General features: G+C 37.5%; 1 pseudogene; it reads left to right on the top strand.

Moving 5' to 3' along the window:
• The first annotated feature begins 1463 nt into the window (after nt 1-1463).
• The window catches only part of LOC100482390, a 58263-nt pseudogene continuing 45225 nt past the window's right edge, over nt 1464-14501 (top strand).

Genomic DNA, 14501 nt, shown 5'->3' with positions numbered 1-14501 from the left:
TAAAAATACACCTATATTGCAAATTTTGTTGGTGGGGATTTAGATGGAGCTGTTTCCCAACTTATTTCATTTTAAAAAAAATCAATAGTTTTGTTAAATCTAACACTGGATAGAGCAGGATTTATAATCCCATCTATAATCATAGATGAGATTTTTGAATATTTCAAAACAATGAAGCAAGGAACACTCTTACACATGTTGTCATAGGGCAACCCATTCCACATATTTGTAAGGCACTCTTGATATTACCAATCATCATTTCAATGGACATACTATCTGAGTCAGAAAATGTACTTAGAATATATACTGTAGGTGCAACCGCACATATTCATGAAAAAGTAAGTTTAAGAGTATCAACGCCAGCATTTTTATAAGAACAAAACATTAGAAAACCCTAGATGTCATTTAGTAAAGCTGAATAAATTATGGTAATTGATAGAAGAGAATACTAACATGTAGCCACGGTGGGGGGGAGGGAGACAGCTCGCTATGCAGTGTTACAGGATAAACTTTAAGATGTTTCATTAAACCAAAATAAGGAGGAGAAAACTGAATTTAATACAGCACCATTTGTATGAAAATGACATGGGATTGATACAGACCTATCCCTATATAAATATAAGATAGCCTCTCTCTGCAAGGAATCCCAAAGAGGTGTACTCCGGTGGGAGTAACTCAGAGACTGGGAAAGTAACCAGGAAGAAAGGGAGGGACAGGAAGCAAGAACATGAATGGAACACATTTTGGAGGGAACTTCCATTCTGGTAAGAACAGAGATGGTGGCCCTCTGGGTAAACACCCAGAGAAGAGAGTCTTCAGTCAAGCGTCTAGTTTTTGTTTAAAAAATAGACACACATTACATACAGCCTTAAATAGACATACATTCAGACTGATTACCTTCTCTTTTCAGCAGGATTAAAGTATAAATGTGAACTTCTTTTGTATTAAGAAGAAAAAGGAAAACTGTCCAGTTTTTCTTCAACAGTGTTCTTTATGTTCACTGCAATCTTGTCTTTTCTCAATCTGACAGAACACACATGTGGTTCCTGGTGTGGTGCTTATTCACCAACAGAAGTTCAGAAGAGAACTGGTTTATGGTTGGCACTGACACTGCACCCATCCTGAGGGCTCAACATGGCAATTAAAGTTAATATTCTCTGATTATTCTTTCGTCTCCTGAAAGTTGACCAGATTGATATTTAAAGAAAATCAGTTTCTCAAGGGTGATGCATTAACCATCAGGATGCTGATGACAAATGCAATTTTCTAACGTCACTGAATTTGTCACTAGAGTGAGGAGGTGGTTCTCACCCATGTTATGTGTGTGTAGTGAGAGAGCTAGTGAGGAATGAGTGAGTGTGTTGTGAGTGGGGGGTGGGGCTTGGTTCGTTGTTCTTAACTTCCCCCCTCTCCCCCGCCCCTCCCTGACATGGCTTCAGTGGCTGCTCCCTGGGCCATATGAAATGAGTGACAACAATGACATGGAGGTGGGCAGCTACGAAGTGCAACCAAGGTTTCAATCTGCAGCTGACAAACAGGCTCATCATAATGCACTGGAACGAAAACGTAGGGACTACATCAAAGACAGCTTTCCCAGTTTGTGGGACCTTGTTCCATCACTCCAAAGGACAGCAGGCACCCTGGGCCCAAATCCTAGACAAAGCCACAGACTATATCCAGTATATGTAAAGGAAAAACTACACACACCAGCAAGATATTGATGACCTCAAGCGGCAGAATGCTCTTCTGGAGCAGCAAGTCCGTGCACTGGAAAGGGCAGGATCAAGTGTCCAACTACCCCTCCTTGAACAGTAGCCTCTGCACCAACGCCAAGGGCAGCCCCATCTCTGCCTTTAAGGGAGGCTTGGACTGCAGTTTGGAGTCAGAGCCCAAAGAGCCCCAAAGAAGCAAGAAGCTCCAGATGGGGGATGCCAGCAATACAAACTGTCTGTCTCCTCAATCTTCGTACCCTACTTTTAGTTCATGCTCAGAATCCTCAGAAACATTTAAAGGGTTCTTTTTTTTTCCTCTCTCTCCCTTTTTATTTTTAATTTTATTTTCACATCAAAGCTCCTGGCCAATAGCTCTCATTTTCCTTCCCCATTTCCACCATTTTTTTAAAAAATGTTTGCCCTCAGGGATTCCCTGTTACTGCCAGGAATTTTTAAACCCAAACACCCCAAATTGCCAGCTTTCTCTGTGGAGGACAGACAACTGGCTAGACCTCTGAGCACACTGTCCTGGCCACCCGCTAGCTCCTCCAGCCATGCTGGAACAAGCCCGAGGACTCCTGCCCCTTCTGCCTTTCCTCCCAGGCCACCCTCACCTCCGTCTGATAGACTTTGTAAATCTGTGGGCTGATCGACTTTAAGAAGATGACCAGTTTGAAGTAATCAGAATCAATCCCCCTTCTTTTTAACGATTTTTTTTTTCCTGAAAAGCTATTTATCAGTCCTATTGAAGGACCAGATCCTTGAAAAAGTTTGTGGCATAAAAACAAGTGGGGACAGATTTGCAGAACAGAGACTTTGGCCTGTTTCACTTGTGCTTCTCTCAGTCAGCCTTGGGAAGGGCTGCATGACACGTGTGGTATGTGTGGGGGCCAGCGGGCAGCAGTAAAGTGGTAGCTGCCAGGTGTGGGGTGGTGAGGTGGTAGTGGGTGGGATAATAAGGAAGGATCAAGTCAGGCAGAGGTTCTGTGTTGTGAGCCAGTGAGGATGCTTTGATGTTTATTTCCTGCTACTGAATCAGAGTGAACTATCCCTTTTACTGATGACGTTGGTATTGCAAAGCCACAGATTCATAAAGTAGTGATCAAATCTTAAAAAAATTGTCACTAGGCATTGGATCCTCTGATAAGATCCAATATTGGAAAGCCCCTCTTTTTCAAAAGTTGTTTCCTTGCCACGTAAAACTGATTGCATGACTGACATAAACCTGAAGTGGTATTTGCTTCCATTTAGAGGTGGATGGATAGCTTGGATTCTTAGTGTATCACTCCTCAACATGTTCTTTATTTTCTCCATGGATAGAAGGTGAATCTTTTCATTGGCCAGTTTTCTTTTTTTTTCTAAATCTTGGGAACGGCTAAATGTAATGCCTGTTGGATTAGATGGACTGAATTTACCACCCCCATTCAGGGTAAGATGGTTTAGCACACATGGCCTGGCCTATTTTTGTGGGTTTGAGTTCTAATGACAGTTCAACTTTCAGGGTATTCCACACTGTTATTTTGGTCCCCTAGGTTTATGTGGAACTGCTGATGTTCCGCCTATTCATAGTAGGATGGAGAAAGGATTTCCCCAGTTGTAGCCACTTGGTATATCTTGGTAGTCTCTGGTTTTCATGGATAAAGAAACTTCCCTGGCTGGATGCTTATTATGGTAGGACCACTCCTGTCTTTTGGAAATGGAAACTGGTCCGCAGACTCCTTGTTGTGTTGTGTTGTGTTGTGTTGTGTTGTGATGTGATCTTCGTACAGGTTCACCCACCCATACTACCCCTTCCCCATCAGCCTCCCTGGTGTCCCTAGACCAGGTAAAGAAGTTTCAGGTCCAGGGCCAGATCAATCTCCCCTGCTGGTTCAACCAGGTCTAACTGGGTGCTTTAGGCACAGCTCCCATTCAGTCCAGGAGAGGAATGGGCCAACTAGGAATGCCTTCTGTTCCTGATTTGGGTGTTGGGAAATGCCTGGTCTTTGTCACCTTCTTTTCTTGACAAGAGGTTGTAAAACACCTTGGTACTCTGTCCCTCTCATCCCAGGATCCCAAACCAGGCTGTTGTCTTCCTAACAACTTTCAGAGCTCTCCTTTGGTTGTCCCTTTCACTATTTCCAGGATTTTTAGTTGGATTTAGCAGTGAGGATCAGGGAGAAATGGGCATCTGCCACATTGTGCCGCAACTGAGGTTTCAGAAAGTGTGAAGCCACGTATAAGTTTCATGGTTTCTTTCTACAGATGCTCCTGAGAGTCCTCCCTTGAAATGTAATTGCATGGAGCATTAAAAATAAACTTCCAAAGATATTGGATATTACAGTATTATTGACGTTCCTTGTCTATAAAAGACCATATTCTAGGAAAGTCTAGAAAATTCAAGGTGATAGCCTGGTAAAGGTGAACAGAGATGTGTGGAGCACCTCTCTGATGACTATCCAGAGAATGGCTATTGGGTTTCTTAACTCTCATAAATTAAAATATACCTGTTTATCCTGAACCCCTGAGACAGTTTCCTGATCAGGTGAATAGTACTGGCTTGAATATTTACATCACTGTACTAATGACAGATACAGCATATTTATCTTTTATCTTTTAATCCTTCAAAAATCATAACTTACTTCTTACTATTTAACTCAAGTTCTCAATCCCTTAATGAAAGGATAGTTCTCCTATCCCGACATTTTTTCAATCAAGTAGAACAATCAACTAGGTAGTCAATTAATTAACAAAACTGTTAATTTTATCATGAGCCCTGTTCACAGATCTCAAAGGAAATTATCCAGTATAAAAAATAAGTGAAAGGTATGCTTTGTTTCAAAAGGTTTATCTTTGAGGCAGCTGAAAATATTTTGCTATTTTACAAATAAGCCAGGATTCTTATTTTTTTTCTTTTCATAGTCAGCTTTTCATCCTGTCATTTTTACCTCCTTTGAGCAGAAGGTGCTAGTATTGCTTTACATAACACACCAGAAAGTTTAATATAAATGTGATAGAGAGATGCAGAGAAGGCTGACATAGATAGTTTCCAAAAGAAGAAACTATAAAGAGACTGGCTTCCGTGTGGAGTTACTGAAATAATGAAAGATACTAGGTGTGATAATAAAAAATACTGCAAACGTGTCAAGAAAATTTTAGTACTTTGTTTTTTTACACCTGAAACTAGACAATTATAAAATTGAATTTAGGAAACACCAATATTTAAAAAGAATTTTAAAGTAGCCCTGTAAAATGGCCTAAATCAAAATTGGCAAATTTCACCTTATTCTCTTCATAATTAAATAACTGAATGCCTACCTAGTCTTTTTCCTTTAACTTCCCTATTTCTAGATAGCCTTACCCTGGCATGTTCCATCATCATGACTAATTCTGTTGAAATGTTGAGTTCACAAGACTCCAGAAAAGGGGAAGTGAATTCATATTTAATGATCATCTACTATGTACCAGGGATTGAACTAACCACTTTATATCTCCTCCTCCTTTATTATTATTGTTCACATTTTACAGATGACAACAATGAGTCTCAGAGAGGTTAAATACTCTTTGACCTCACAACTCAAAATAAAGAATTTCAGATGAAAATCTAGTTCTCTTTCGAAGACCATGCTTTTTCCATTACACCATTCTACTTTCTATTATATCTGATCCTCAAATAACATCATTTACTTTCTTGGTCTTCAAAATTATTTTCTGGCCCTATTAACTGTTAAGTAATAAGCAATTTAATATTTGTGGAATTCCCTCATTTATAAGCATTGTATAGTCATGATAAAGTCTAAGATTAGTACATAGTTGTTTATTTCCATTTACTTATTCACTTAACGAACATTTATCAAACACCTTTTAAACCACAACATCATGCTGGGGAAATTATAGGAAATCATATTAGCTCTATCCTACCATATTTCATTATGTACTTTCAAAGGTAAATTTATCAACAAATAATGATATTATTGAAGAAAAGCTCTAATTAAGAGATATAAGAAATATTGAGCACCACAAAAAGAAAAAAATAATTATTAATTTTCAGTATATAGATAAAAGGTCATGGAGAAGGTCACATGGGTTGAACTTTGAAAGATGAATATGCATGGAATATAGAGAAAGGGTGATCCAGGCAGATGGGGAAACACAAGCAAAGTCACCAGAAACTAAATTACATGATGTATTCCAGATACAGCAAGTGACTTTTTGCTCCTAGGGCTGGAAAATCATGAGAGAATGTGAAAGGGAAGAGACTGGTGAGATAAATCATGAACAGATTATAAAGGGCGTCCTGTATCTGATGAATTATGAAAACTTTAGACGAAGATTTTGAAGGATTTTAAGCAGAAGAATTTTATAATCATATGCATAGCTCCTTACTCTTATACATAGTAGCTCACAACCTAAATGTTATGCTATTTGGATCATCACATTCCATGTTTTTATGCTTACAGTGAGTCAGCAAATGTTTTCCTTTACAAAATAAATCAGCGACGTGGTAAGGTTATCCCTTTAGGTCTTTCTCTCTCATTCACACACTCAGATATGCTTTCTTTTTTTAAAAAAAAGATTTTATTTATTTGAGAGAGAGAGAGAGGGAGAGAGAGATAGCAACAGAGATAGTGAGAGAGAGCACAAGTGGGGAGGAGAGGGAGAAGCAGGCTCCCGCTGAGCACGGAGCCCAGTGTGGGGTTGATCCCAGGGCCCTGTGATCATGACCTGAGCTGAAAGCAGATGCTTTACCAATTGAGGCACCCAGGTGCCCCTCAGATATTCTTTCTTATGTAGGAGAAAAAGAGATTAGAGTTAGCTAGGTGTTGCACATGACTAGCAGTGTATTTGATCAAATACACATTACAATTTGGAATCCTGAACAATGTGTCTCATATGTACATAACCAAAACATTACTGCAGAGAAAAAAAAAAAAGAACCATTCCAGTAGAATAGTAAAGACAGGAAACAGTGAATCAGAGGGGACCAACGATTTTCATTAATAAATATGATTTCCTGTTCTCTATGTTTATATGTACCCTACTTTTGAAGTCCTTCTCCCTCTCCAAGGCAACAAGTGGATCCAGTTCTTCAGAGCTGGAGCAGGAAACAAAGTTGCCAAGTCCTTGGTTATTGCTACAGGCCTAGCAAGTACCATTTGACGCTAGTGTCATGGAGCAACTTGGCAGTCACTCAAGCTCACAGATTGTCCTGGCTCCATGTGTAGCTTTACCTTGAATATCCTACATTGCCTATGTCCAGAATATGTATAAATTGCCCTTCCCATTAATTCATTGTAAGACAATCCTCTCTACTGTCAGTGGACAGCCATATGGATCTGAGACATTGCTCAGTTCCCCCATTTAACCACTTCAGACGAACTGTGTGCCCCCATCTTCTCTGCCTCCATTTTGGAATAACGATAGAATCTTGGACTCCTATCAATGAACTTGTGATGTGAGAAGTGTCAGTTGGACCTGTGGACTCCTATCAATGAACTTGTGATGTGAGAAGTGCAGTTGGACCTGACTGAGGTGATGCAAGCAAAATAAATTCAAAATCTGAGACGAGACAAAGTGAAACACCCCCTTATCACCCTTCCTCCCAAACTGTACAACTATTTAAAATTACTGTTTATACAACCGGGAGGTCCTTCTTGCCTCTGAGCTTTCAAGTCCATAGCATGCATAATACAACTGTTCTGACTGTCATGGCCTGGATCCATTTTACAGTAGAGAGAATGAACCATGGTAGTACTTAAAGGGGTATTTTACTCCATTTTTAAATCCATGTATATTTTAGTAGCATTTTTACAAGTAAATAGATAGTAATTAGCACATAAAACTTCAGAGAGAAACCACAAGGGCCATTGGATATATTACAGAAATCAATTTCTGATATAGCAAGTGATTGGCTGGTTATGGCACATTGATCTCCAGAAAGTTTCTCAAAAAAATGTGAACGTTATTTACATTAGTGCTGTTTTAATGATGCTGTGAAAATAAAGGCATTCATTTGGAGCAAAGAGGTGGAATTAACTTTTAAAGGGTAAACCCTTTTGTACCTTGATAAATAGAACTACATCGTGGATGATTAGAGTTGACCATTAGAGGAACCATGGTGATCACATGGGGCAGGCTTTCAGCTCATAGGAGTGGCCAGTGAGGTAGAGAGGATAGCAAAATGCTGAGGAGCATGAACTATGAAACCAGACAATCGGACTATTTTGATTTTATTCCAAACTAAATATCTGTATAGCATGGAACAAGTGATTTCACCTCAATTTCTTTTCTTTATAATGGGGATTATTAATAATGGTGCATAATTATTAAAGCAATTTTAGGGTTGCCAGATAAACTATAGATACCAAATTACATTTGAATTCAGATAAACAACAAATAACTCAAGAATATCTCCAATATTGCATGGGGTATACCTATAATGAAAAAAAGTTTATCTGAAATTCAGATATAATGGGCCTCCAATATTTTTATTTGCTAAACCTGACAACCTGTGAGAATTTTGTGAAATAATGCATATAAAGTCCTTAAGGAAAAGTGCTAAGAATGCAACAATAGTGAATTCAAATAATGCTATTTTCTTTCTTATCCATCTGTTAAGATGAAGAATACATTATGGTCTGGATTCATTGCTTTCCATAAGGCCATACTGCTATTCTATTAAATTTTTAATAAATTATCTCCCACTTAGATTAAAATAGAGACAAATTCCTATACAGCCAGCAACTTTGCTTGAACAGTGATCTGTACGAACCTAGGAAATATAGAGACATCTTCATATCAAACAGATTGGAACAGAGTAATTAGATAAAGTGATATAAACCAACACACCCATAAAAATTAAGTGTTTCAAATCCTGGGCATGACCATTGGTTTATTCACTTTTCAAAGTTATTATCTGAGATTATTCATGCCATAGTATTCACTTATTAGTGTGGGTAAATAAAACTTGATTACGTGAAATGGACTCCAGAAGCATTTATGTCCTATTTCCTGATTTTAGAAGATTATTCTCAATTCTCACGGTTCAGTCCTTCCAGCACCATTTCATCTAGTAGATTAATTATACAGAACTAGTACTATGTTGTAATAATAGTATTTCCTGTTTGGGCTTTAAAGGGCAATTTAGCATGTAATCTTATGTAGCAAAAATTATGAGTGATCAGGATAACATATGCAAAATACCTAGGATTGGAGATATAAATACAGATTACTAGGATAAGAAAAATGTGAGTAGAAAAGATGGTAAAAAAGACACTGTTAAGAGATGTGGAGAGAGAAAGAGGTGTGGGATCTACGCTCCACTCTCCCCAAACTTGCCTAAAAAATGGCCTGTGCAAGTCAAAAGGAAGAAGACTGACTGCTCTGTTTGGTCTCCTTGTGGCATCAACTGACGTTCTGGGAAATCTTGTCTGGGGAAAGACATGGGATTCCTGGCTAATGTGTCAATGTCATGAGATGTTGTTGGGGGAGAGGAAGAAGCTGTGCCATTTTAACTTGAGAGCTTCAGTTACCCAGGGTACTTTAAATTAGGGGAAAAAGTACTAACTTTTATGCAGAAGCTGGACTAAAAGAAGTAGTCATTATACTTTAAGTCCCTTTCCTTTTCCTTTATTTTACATTATGAAGAGGAAACAGGGAAAACACTGTCCTATTAAATTAAATTTTTATGATATTTCATCTAATATTTATTAAACATGAGTCATATTCTACACTCTTGGCTGTGTTTTTGTAGATATTATTTCTCGTAACCAAAAAATCCTTCTTACAGATACTGTTTCTCCTCTTTCCAGATGAGAAAATGAAGAATTGGCAGTATAACTAACCAGGTCACTATTACTCACCTGGTAAAGAACTGGCAAAGGCGATTCAAACTCAGGACTGCCCCACTTCCAAGTCCATTCTTTTCCACTCTACCACCCAGTACTATCTTTATTTTGGCAAAGTGTTTTTAGCTTTTAAAAATTGCTTTAGCAAACTAATATGTGACCCAGAGAGAAGGATGATTTTAATAAACTAGTAAAAGGCAAAAACCATAACCCATGGATTTCCAGTTCCACGAACATACTACTTCCCATGTGATGTGGGATGGCTTACTATGTGGGTTGGCCTCACAGAGGCCATTGCAATAACTTATTATATAGAATTAAGCACCTAAGTTACATGTTAAAATAAGCAATATATACATACCACAAATTTCATACTGACTCATTATGTATTTCTAAATAAAATCTAGCTACAAATACAAAAATAGGAAGAAAAAAGCAAGTGTTTTTATTGGACCATCTATTTGAAGTCCTGGAATTTACACGTAAAAATTGCTAGTAATTTTTTTGCCCTTTTATAGGTTTAATGATTCAAAAACTAGTGATTGTGTTATAATACAAAATATGTGGGTGTTTATTTTAGCAACACTGATAATCGAATTTAATTTAAATTCATCAACTTAAATTTCTGCATTCATCATTATCATTCATACAATGAATATAAAAATTTAATTAGAACTCAAAATATTTAAAAGATAATGCCATCAAGTAAATTTAAGTGTACAGATAGACATATATGAGACTATTTCTGTAGAAACTACTGACATACTCTTTAGAGTTGAATAATAATACCAAATGGCTAGTTTTACTGATAATTTCTTTTCTATAAAATTAACTGTTTTATTGTCCTCAAATAATGGCATAAGTGTTATGGTGCAGGTATAATCTTATCTCACTCAGCTCTAAAATTGCAGAGAATAAGGATAATAAAAGATTTGTTATGAGCTAGGAGATACTAATGTGATTTGATTAATTTACTGTTATTAATTTACTTATTTAAGTCTCATATTTAAGGAGAGTAATGCTGATATAATATTTGTTCTACTTTTACACTGAAAGTGTTTTTCAAATTACAACTTGGTTTCACCAAATAAAAATGATCATATCCTGGTCCTTGAAAGGTTTTACTGAATGAAATTTTCTGCAACACCAATTGGATGGTTAAGTATTTTAAGAGGACCTGGGCATTTCCCGCTATACCAATGAACTTAGTCCTTCCATCACTGTCGCAACTACCTTATTCCTTCAAATCTGTGAGTGTCAAATCTGACTGTCTCTTCTGGGGGAAATTTTTCCACTGAAAGCTGCATCACTTTAAAAGAAGGCATGGGAGTAATCTTCCATAGGGGTTATCTTTATACTTTCAAAACTAGAAAGAGAGACTTCACGGTGGAAATGTTAACAAGCAAAACGAAGAGGTTATAAATATGATCACAAATCAATAACCCCTCACAATAAAAGGAACAAGCGTGGAACATCAAATACAGATGCAAGTTATAAAGTATTTTATTTAAAGATGAAAGATACACCAATCTTAATATGTTCATAAGATTTCTGTCCACTACACGGAATAGAGCATGCAGGCCTTTAGGTGGCTGTCCCCATCCAACTGAGCTGGTACATGCAGTAGGAGAGCACTTCATTCGTTTCTCCACACTATTTAACCTACCATGAGCTTTCCTGATTTAGTTTCCCTATAGCTTTAAGTAATTTTAACTTTAAGGGAGTTGTAGGAAATGATTTAGGGGATGGCACAGAATATGTCTGTCCTTCATTTCATTGTTAATATTATATTTGGCATATGTCAATGAGAAAAAAGAGCTAAGAGCCTATTTAGCCGTGAATAATTCCACTACTGAGGTATTAAAATTGTCTGACTCCTTCCCTTCCCTTCTCTTTTCATCCTCTAAACCTTTGGTATTTTTGGAAAATTTCTTTCAAGAATGAAATTACCCAAAGAAGATTAAAGCTGGGAACAACTTAAGGTATAAAATATTCTTTATGACTTGATGTCATCTTATTATTTCTTCCAAAAACTAAACAATATTAATGCTATTCCCTTTTGTGTAGCAATTCAATGATAAAATGAGATAACACTGTATAAATAAGTATAAGGGAGAACATATTATTTGTATATTTTTTAAATTTATTTATTATGAGAGAGAGAGAGCACGAGTGGGGTTAGGGGCAGAAGAAGAAGCAAACTCCCCGCTGAGCAGAGAGCTGGATGCAGGGTTCGATCCTGGGACTCAGGAATCATGATCTGAGCTGAAAGCAGACGCTTAACTAACTGAGCCACCCAGGCACCCCTATTATCTATACTTTTATTAAACACTTTTTAAAACGTTCATTCTGGGGATGCCTGGCTAGCTCAGTCAGAGGAGCATGCGACTCATGATCTAGGGGTCATGGGTTTAGCCCACATTGGGTGTAGAGATCATTTAAATAAATAAACTTAAAACAAATAAATAAACCCTTTATTTTGCTTTTAATTGTCAAATAAAATCTAATAAGATTTGCATGTAAAATAATGCAAGTGGTTTGGGCACGTTTATTTTGTGAACTCAATGTAGCCTAATGGTGCCCTGCTCTATCACCAGAGCTACAGATTTAAACATCCTTCCATGACTGTAAGAGGTTACTGGAGATTAGTGAGCCTCCATACTTCCTGTCATCACCAGCCTCCACTCACCTCCATCAACACTTAAGAGATCTCTTATCTTTACCCTTTTCCTTTCTAAGGTACTTCTGTGTCCTGTCACCATAGAAATAGAAAAGGAGTGGGTGTTAATAGTGCTGTTTCTATAGAGACAGGAGGTACTGAATAGACTCCCTGGCTTTGTCCCTTGTCTCATGTTGTGAATTATTGGAAAGCCAAATGGATGTGCCTTCCACTGAGTGTTCTTTTATATAAAATTTTATAAAATGCTTTATACTTTTAATTCTAAAAGCATTGTTATATATATTTTTTGCTTTTGTTTTTATTAGAGATCACCTGTCAAATTCAATGTTCTCCGGTGCGTTCTGCACTAATTTCAAAGAAGACGTATTTCTCTGAATGTATAATGAAATTATGAAAACGTGGCGAACTAATAATAAAATGTGTGTAAATGACAATGGTTTCCATACCAGCAAATCCCCTTATTCAGTTGCCACTTGCAACTACTTGCTGCCCTATAACTTGTCCAAATAAGCTAACATCTGGGTTTTGCTTTTCTAGAAGTTGTGTTTTAGCTGCAAGCAGCACATTTAACCCTGGTCAGTGACTGGGTTCAAAGATTTCACTCAGGTTTCAAAGCACAATTTGATCTACACTTGGAGGAATAACTTCAAGCTACAGATGTATCGATTAATAAGCAAGAAGGAAAGTGATGATAGCCACACCCATATAAGTGCTGTTTATACGCAGGGTTGTATTACATCTTCCTTCCTTCCCTCCCTCCCTCCATCCCTTCCTTTCCTTCTTCCTTTCTCATTCCTTCCTTTAATCTCTCTCTCTCTTTCTCTCTCTCTCTCTCTCTATATATATATGCAGTTGACCCTTGAATAAAATAGGCTTGAACTGCATGGATTCAATTATATGTGGATTTTTTTAGTACAGTACAGTACTGTAAATCTATTTTCTCTTCTTTATGATTTTCTTTTCCTTAGAAATTAACACATATTTTGTATGTGATAATTGACTGTTCATGTTACCAGTAAGGCTCCAGTCAACAGCAGGCTGTTAGTAGTTAAGTTTTTAGGGAGTCAAAAGGTGGGCAGACTTTTGACTGTGTGGGGGGTTGGCACCCCTAACCTCCATGTTGTTCAAGGGTCAACTGTATAATATAAATACGTACATTAAAAAAAATTAAACCCTATGGAGTAAGAATTCTTTTTTTTTTTTAAATATTTTATTTATTTATTTGACAGAGAGAGAGAGACAGCCAGCAAGAGAGGGGACACAAGCAGGGGCAGAGGGAGAGGAAGAAGCAGGACCCTGGGATCACACCTTGAGCCGAAGGCAGACACTTAACGACTGAGACACCCAGGTGCCCCTGGAGTGGGAATTATTGAGCTGATTTACACATAATTAAGACTCAAGGGGATTAAGCATATCCAACAAACACACAGTTAGTGATAGTGCTAACAGGTGTTCATTTATTTATTAATTATTCAATATTTATTTAGCATTTATTATGTGTCACTCCACTTCACATTTCGAAAGTATCAATGAACAAAAGAGACAAGATGTCCTCAAGGAGCATAAATTCTCACAGAGGGACACAGTAACAAGCAAAAAACATAATAAATAAGTTACAAAGTATATTAGAAGAAGATAAATACAAAGAAAGAACAGAGTAAAAGGGGCTTGGGTCCAAGGATGTAGGAGAGCAAGGAGCAGAATGAAATGGAAAGTCAAGGTAGTAGCCATAGAGAAACTGAGATCTGAGCCCACTTGAAAGAGACCTAGCTGGTTCCAGACCCACCTGCTTTCTTTCATTACAGCCACTTCCCTAATGGGCATTGGTTGTTTCCAAAGTTTGATATTCTTCATCTGAGGTCAGATTGATAATAATAGATAATGAAACAATTTAGAATCATAGACTGGTTAATACTTTTCTAATGAAATGTTTAAAAACTATTGGGGGGCACCTGAGTGGTTCAGTCAGTGAAGCATCTCCCTTCGGCTCAGGTCATGATCCCAGGGTCCTGGGATCAAGCCCCACATCAGTCTCCCTGCTCAGTGGGGAGTCTGCTTCTCCCTCTGCCTGCCGCTCACCCTGCTTATGCTCTTTCTCTCTATATATAAAATAAATAAATAAAATCTTTAAAAAATCAAAATAAAAAATAGAAACTATTGGAGGACAAAAACTTATCTGTAAACTTTATAGACACATGGCAGGATTTTCTAAATTTTCTCAAATTCTGACATCAAAATTGAGTGTGACAACATAATCTTGAAAAATTAGTTTCTCCTTGGGAA

This window comes from Ailuropoda melanoleuca, chromosome 3 (assembly GCF_002007445.2).
Source record: "Ailuropoda melanoleuca isolate Jingjing chromosome 3, ASM200744v2, whole genome shotgun sequence".
Classification (NCBI taxonomy): domain Eukaryota; kingdom Metazoa; phylum Chordata; class Mammalia; order Carnivora; family Ursidae; genus Ailuropoda; species Ailuropoda melanoleuca.
Note: the sequence above shows the minus strand (reverse complement) of the source record. Positions and strands in the feature narration are given on the sequence as shown.